Genomic DNA, 8,092 nt, shown 5'->3' on the forward strand with positions numbered 1-8,092 from the left:
CTCTGATTGGCATCGATCGCAGATATCTGGGATCGAGTAGTTCTGGTAATATACAATCCAAATAAAATTTTGTCAATTTTTCTTTCATGTTATTTTCCCAAAATGTATCATCCTTTAGAATTTTCTCCGTTAGAAGGCCTTTAGGAGTCCAAATAACAAAAATGCAGTACGACCTCTTACTGATATGTAACTGCCCCTGAATTTGAAAAAAATACGAATGCTTTTTGTTTACTTCATAGCTTAATTTGTCTCTTCCCAGTTTCCAGAACTTTATTTTCCTTTGAAGTATTCCCTCTACGGGAGTCAAATCAGAACAGGATGATGGACATTTTATCTCAATAATACCATCCTGTTCAAGAAGACCGTCGGGCGAAGCGGCAAGAAAAGGTAACTCTTCATCTATAATCAATCCACATGGATTTACATCAATTTTCACTTTTTTGAGCTCGTGTATTGCATTGACTTCATTTTGCTTGCCATACACCATAGACGAAGTGGAAGTATGAATGTATAGCAGCTTTTTTACCAAATTTGCGCAACTTGTATAAGGGAGTCTCGCGCAGACATCTCCAAAATTTGATGCCGTAAGTCTCTTTCGGCGCTCTTCCATCCATTCTGTGGACATGCTTTGCAAAACAGTAGATGAAAAAACTTTTTCTCTTCTTTTGTTATATTTAATTTGCTTAAGAAATTTTGTTTTTTTTCTTCATAGAGTTCAGGTGATAAATCTGGTTTTTCCGCAGCATTTCCGTAAAATTTATCGGGTTTCTCTTTTGTGAATAACTTTCGCCTGCGCTTTACTTTTGATCGTATCAATGCTTTTGCTGCTTTCCGTTTTTCAAAACCTTTACTGAATGTTCCTGGACTGCAGTTGTATGTATGCTTATATAAAGCATTTATTGGCGATTTGCTGTTGAATGACACAGCTGCAGCATTGCAACGCGATTGATATCCCCCTTTTAAACAATAATTCACCCGCTTCCCACCCACAAATTTTGCAACTATGCTGTTGAATTCTTCAACTGCATTGTTGTTTACGTCATACAATAAGCTATTTGCATGATTCGATAAATCACCGAATATATCCATAATTTTGTACAAAATCCCTTTGTCCTTCATGAAAGGAATTAAATTTGGGTCATTTTTTGTCCCGTTACAAAAATAATTTGCACAATTTTCATGACTGCCAAACACATGATACGGGATGTTGATAATATCATTCTTGAGGTCCCGAATCAATTTTTGTAACGGTTCTTTTCCTGACTTTCGAAATTTTATTGCCATGATTATCGCCTTCTGTAAGCGCAAAATGTGATTGCCTAACTGCTTTCTTGCAATTACGCAACCACTGCTGCTATTTTTTGCAAGGTTTCTCAATTTATTGCAAGTGTTTCTAATCAAATGGTTTTTGCACTCAATTTTTTGGACAGTTGAATCATACGGCCTAGTATCTAATATTCTTTTATAAACATTACTGTCTCCATCTGCTATGATACTTGTGTATTTCAGCCCATGCATTTCTACACTTTTAGAAAATCCTTCGATTACTATATCCGCCTCCATCGCAGAAGATGTACCTTGCCAGTTTTTAAAGCAGTGGTGTTCAGATGCTGCTGGAAATATTTTGCCAGATCTTTTATGGAGCAAAATGTCGAACAGTACCTACCACCTTTTTCAACGAAATTCATTTTTTTTTTCGAATTTTAAACAATCAAAGAATGGATATTTCAAAAAAGCAAAAAGTACACAACACAGACAGAGGCTTGAAAAATACTCGGAAAAAAATTTACATGAAAACTTCAAAGGAATTTGTAAAACCTTCATCCAACTTTCCCCATAGGTTAACATTAGATCCGTACGCTTTCAGACTCTCAGTGAAAAGCACCCTTAAATTTGCTTATAAAATAGCATTAATATACATATTTATCTTTCTTTGAATGCACCACCTCCATTGTTTATGCTTTCTTGATATAGTGAAAAGTAATGGGAGTAGTGCATCCCCAGAAATAGAAATATTCATTAATGCTATATTACAAGCATACTTAAGATCATTTTAATCTTAATTATATCCGTGAATTAATTTGAGTAACACGGAAAGGTTCTTCACTGAAGGTCTGCGATGCAACTTTACGCAAAATGCGATACTTCCTTTTTTTTAAATTTACAACGTGAATCTTTTTTTTTTTTTCGGATATAGGGTTTATAGGTGTTAGTCCTATACTCTGGTTTTATGCCAAAAAAAAGGGGGGGGGAAATTGTAAAACAAACCCCTAGAAAAAAGGATGGGTTTTGATGATTTTAAAAATATAATAAGTGGTAATACCCCCCATGAGTTAACCAATTTCCTCCATATGTTCTTGCGTACAAACTTAGCACCTCTCTAGCCCCTCAGAAAAGTATTAATGTATAATATAACGATCCCTTTCCCTCCAGATAAAAATACTGGCTATGAAACTGTCAAAAACTGAAAAAAATTTCGGGCGACATTACCAAAAAAGCGGGACGTGTGAATGGAAGAAGGTGGTCATATTTGGATTCAGGAGGTCATTTAGCACAAGAATTCACAAGAATTATCTCAGAAGCACTCTTTAAAAACTATATCCTTTCTAAACACAAATCAAATCGTGAAGATGTTTCCAAGCATGTGGATTCACTTTCAAAAGCACTCATTCATTCCTTCATTGAAAAATGCCTCCGGAAAAGAGGGGAGTAGTAAATGGAAACGGTCGTTTGCGCTAATGATTGTAAATCTTATACACCTCACCCGGTTTTTCCCCCCAAGGAAGGACGAACTGGTGGGAGGCGTGGCTTAGTAGAGAAATTGAGCTTTTTCGAAAATATTTCAGATGGTTGGAACTCCGTTATTTTTTTAGAAATGGTCGCATCATTTCAAACTTAGTCTCAAAAGAGAGGTGGAAATATTTTGCGTGTTGGGGCGTTCTTAAAATTTCGATAGCACGATTTGCAGCTTTTTTACAGAGCGAAAGGTCCAACAGTACCTCGTTTTCGAAGAAATTCATTTTTTCTCGAATTTTAAAAAATCGAAGAATGGACGTATCAAAAAAATAAAAACTAAAATACACTGACATAGGCTTGAAAAATACTCAGAAAAAAAATTGACCCGAAAACTTCAAAGGAATTTTGTAAAACAAGCTCCAACTTTCCCCGTAGGTTAACATTAGATCCGAATCTTTCAGACTCTCAGTGAAGAGCACCCTTAAGTGGTAAATTAATTATTGTCAGTTTGTAAATTAACATTAAACTAAAAGTTATCACATACAAAGTTTCCAAATATGGGTGAACCTCTGTCCTCCTGAAAATAAGTGATATATTTTCTATTAATAAAAAGGGCACAATAAAAGAAAAACGGAAAACGAAAACTGTTCTAGAAATTACTTGGAAAATGAATGCGATAATTTAATAAAATATTAAAGCTTTGTAATATATTTCAACAAAATATGTACATTTGTACTTATGCCATTTTATTTGAAAACTAGAAAGTCACCCGTCAAGGCATGGCAGGTGAAAATTGCTTCAACTCTTCTTCATTTGAACGAAGCAGTTGCCTGTTTGGTGATATTTTGATAGTTGAAATTTTAACTCTTAACACCAGTGCATTAACCCTAAACTCCAGTAGATAGCGTTCATTGTTTTCGTTTCTCCATTCCTCTGATATGACACAGTCTTACCAGTAAAACTGTTTAAGTTACCGGATCGAGTTCAGCCTTGTCAAAATAAAGCCTTTCCTTGCATGTTAAATATTACCAAAACATATTATTGAATTACATATCATGCCGTGGGGCGAATTCATTGTTGAAACACGCGGGTTACTCGATCATCGGCATTATTTATATGAGGATAAATAAATCTATATCTATAGAGTCGAATGTATAACTATATGAATGTTACATAACGTAACCCTGTCCGATTTGAACAACATTTCAGGCAAAATCCCACAACTCTCTCAACAGAAATATTAACAAGGTTTCATTTAAAAAGCTTGAATTAGTTTTTATTTATTTACATTTATAATATTCTTTTGATAACACGAAATAGAATGATATTTCCAATATTATCCGTTTTCTAATTATCATTCCTAATCATCAATTAAAAGCTTGAACAAACTATTAACTCTTTGAGGGACGGAAGCTTCCTTTGTGGCAACCATTTTTTATCTATATATTTTTTCTTTCTTCAGCCAACTAACACAGTGATTTCAGTTAGCTGAAAAAAAAAAGAGAAGCAAGAAATAAATGGTGTCGCCAGTCCTCAAAGGGTGAAAGCTGTTCGAAAAAATTTTAAATATTGAAAAAGGCGTATTGCCGTTTTTTATCATTATTTTTTTTCTTTCTAACGGGGCTGTGTTAGAGGCTTTAGCCTTTTGCGGAACAAGTGCGAACCAACGATATGGCATCCAGTCATTCATATGCCACCATTGAGGCGCGGATGTGAATGTCACAGGAAAATTCGATGCCCAGTTTCCACCAGATGGACACCTGAGCTCTCTTCGGTGCGAAACTGCAAAAGGAATTTAATTTTGTCAAGAGTATTCACAGTCAAACGACCTAAGGGATCTTTTACATGCCGATTAATGGAATGTATATCTAATGAATTAAATTAAGCATCTGTGTAATTTTATTTTAACAACATGTTGTTAATTTTAACAACAATACATATCATATTATACGACGCAGGTAATGATTTTTTTTCTTTAATACGATGTTAGCAAAACACTCTATTGCAAGAAATAGTAAATATCTTTAGCTTGAAGAAAATAAGTGTTTAAAAAAAAGGCAATATATAAAAGAAAAGCTCAAAAACCTTTACCTCGTATTCACCTCTTTTGTTTCTTTGCTTGTAACGCAGTAAATAGCGGTAGTTTTCACCTAGTAATTTATAGTTAAATGCACATGCCTGTTTTTTGTTACGTTTAATGCTATCTTCACAATTTACTAAAGATGGATGCATAGATGCTAATTAAATAACTCCTTAGTACAAAGCCAGTGAATAAAAATCAGAAAATGTATTCCAATGATGCAAATACAAATATGTTTTATGGAACAACATTGAATAAGATTTTTTTTCGTTAATTAAAAACTAACTGTTTTTCTTTTGGGATCATAGAATCACAATTCAGTAAGATTTAAAAGTAATAATTTCAAATAAATTACTTATTACATGCGTTAATATGGCCGAACTTGTAATTTCATAAACTGATCACAGTAAAATATTCAAGTAATTTTCAATTTAATTTTTCTATAAAATCTTGATACCGTAAAAAGTTTGTTACATCAACTTCAAGTTTTATTTTTTTATTTATTTTACCTTCAAACACGAATTTTTTTTGGGGCATTTAATATGTTGCATGATCATGCTGAAATATTGGGAGAAAACATCAGTAAAAAATCTACGTAATTTGTTATTCAGAAAGGAGAGAGATGTTAAAAGTAATCTAAAAGTTCAAATAAAATTTTTATCAAAACATAAAATGAATCTGAAATGAAACATGCCAAAAATATAGAGTTCAAATGAAAAAAAATCAATAATTATTTTTCTCATCCTCAAACACACGAAATGTGTAGAATTTCTTTTTTCGCTGCTGGCTTAGAATCTAAAATTAGTTTTTAAATGGAAAAACACATTAACACGTAAAATTGCTCGTATTATCAAGAAAACTTTAAAAGGGAGCACTGCGACTTACCTAGTTTGGGTAAACTTAATTTTCTTTTGCATACAATTTTGTTCAAGATATGTTTCCTATAAGTATGACGTAGATAAAAACTGCGTGTTAAAACAGAAAAGAATCGGAATTCAATTACTGATTCACCAGGAACGCACCTCACTCTGGCTGTCTTTCGTACAACATGCGTCTACGAAATCCACGAAAATCCAAAAAGAAAAGAGAAAGAAATAAAGAAAATCACGCCAATGAGACTGTGGGATACGGCGGAAGTTTCAATAAATGCTTGTTTTTACTCTGCCAATGGCAATTTGATGGACCAAGGAGAGGGGCTGAATTTCAAGGTCACAGGACCCAGCTGGTTTGAAAGTCGAAAGGGACATTTCCCCGTTCCGGACGGAGTAGGTGACACAGCAAAAAGCAGACGAAAATTGGGAACCTGCAGTTGTTGCACGAGGTTCTCGTGTTCTGAATTGACTCAAGCGCTGAGAAAATTGCCGATTACTGGGAATATTTAACGGGAGAGAATGCTGCGTTTTATAAAATCATTATCTTTCGGAAAAATTTTGTTGATGCGAGATGCAACAACTGAGAAAAAGGAGAGGGGTCTTTCGGGAAGGGGGGGGTCCGGACCCCATGAACCCACCCCTTGGCTACGTCCTTGCTCAATGTTTTACTGATCAAAGTGTTCAGAAAATGTACGCTGCTTTGAATACAATATCTTTTCAAACATTGAATGCAGTAAAACCCTTTTGAGTGGCCACCCTTCTTATCAACCAATTTTTTTGCTACAGTTTTTTTTAGCTCATATGACATTATGTTGAAACGATTCCTTTCAAGCCCCCCCCCCCCTCCCAAACCTTTTGAACGGCTGCTGAGTGGGTGCATCCATCCCATTTTTCAGAAAAATTTATTCATTTCCTGTTTCTAATCTACGGCCTAAACAAGTTACACCAAATATGACAAATCGACACATCGAAAAAACGCAAATGACCTACAATAGTTAAAGAAAAATAATGAATGTAGCTGAAAGTAAAAATTTTTTGAAATGATTATACTGCATCAAGAGAGAAAAATTTCAATTAATTGAGAGTTAAAAAATTGTAGATGGTTGTTAATAGTAATTTAAAATAAAAAAGATTTTATCACAAGTGCATCAATACAATTTTCAAAAAAATGGTCATTAATTTTTTAGGAGATCATTCTGACTTTCATTTTTAGGATTCGTTCTTTTCAGGGTTTCCTATGCGGTCACATTTTTTGCACGAACGTACGTAACACATAAATGTGAAAACACTAACTCAATCGCGGAAATACAACTATGTATTTTCGCTCTTTTGCTGAACGAAAATATTAATTAATTTTTTTAAAAAAGAGAAAAAATGTATGACAGCTGCTGTACTTACTTCAAAGATGTCACAGGTAAAATATGTAATTTATTTTCAAAACTGTAGATTCATTTCAGAAACACACTGAGGCATATGTAAATATATGAGAATGTAATATTTCAGCATTTTCACTCAGTTTTAGCTTTTATGCTAAAGTACCTAGCTTAAACCCCGGTTCTTTAAGACCTGTTCGTTCATAAACACATCCCTAATGTTTTAAAATAAAAATTAGTTAATTTAGAATATACTAAATTAGATTATAAGATTTCACAAGTTTTAAAATATAATTATTTTCTTCTTCCAGGAACTCTTAACAGAAGCTTCTTTGTCAGCAGCATCAGTTTGGGTGCCCGGTGAAGTAGCTTCAAAGATTGCCCGTTTTTTTTAAAGTTGGCTCTCTTTTGAAGTGCTTTTCCAGGTGAAGCCCAATTTTTAATATCGCCGTTTGCCTGTTGCAGACATACCAGCTCCCTAGCTTTTGATCTCTGCCCTTCTGCGATGAAAGAAATTTCTCCTGATTTTAATGGAATAAAAAAGTCTTGTTTGCTGTCACCTATAGGTAAGCATATAAATGTATAAAATGCTCCAGTTCACTATACTCTCAGGCATTTTTGCACTGGAATGATATGTTGAGAATGTATTTTTGTGCGGGAAAGGGTCATATGGTAAGGTACATATTTGTATATGATTTATTTTCCATATGTTAACCGTAAGATAAGCATTATAATGGTAACTTTGCATTAAGTGGTCCAACTATTCCTGGTGTGCTTGTATATAAACATTGATCGTGATCTCGTAAAAAGGTAGGCATTCAAGTTCACTAGGCACTTTTCGATGGTTGCCGCCAAGTGCCAAGCAAAGCTGGCCAGGTCTCCTCACTGGGAATTTTTACGCAGGAAAGTGAAAGGTGGTTGGTGGTCTGTCAGCTTGGCGTTGAAAACACGAAATATTTTTCAGGTATGTTAACGATTTTTTTTTTTCATGTTGAATCTTAATCCACTATTGAGATTGCTGTAAGCAACAG

General features: G+C 34.2%; 1 long non-coding RNA gene across 1 annotated transcript in view; it reads left to right on the forward strand.

Moving 5' to 3' along the window:
* The window catches only part of LOC129229978 (uncharacterized), a 15,593-nt gene extending 8,172 nt beyond the window's left edge, over positions 1-7,421 (forward strand). Inside the window, exon 3 of the long non-coding RNA XR_008581136.1 lies at positions 7,373-7,421. This is a non-coding gene — a long non-coding RNA (uncharacterized LOC129229978). The remainder of the gene's footprint in view (positions 1-7,372) is intronic.
* Positions 7,422-8,092: the final 671 nt, after the last annotated feature.

This window comes from Uloborus diversus, chromosome 9, assembly GCF_026930045.1.
Source record: "Uloborus diversus isolate 005 chromosome 9, Udiv.v.3.1, whole genome shotgun sequence".
In the NCBI taxonomy this organism is placed as follows: Eukaryota; Metazoa; Arthropoda; class Arachnida; order Araneae; family Uloboridae; genus Uloborus; species Uloborus diversus.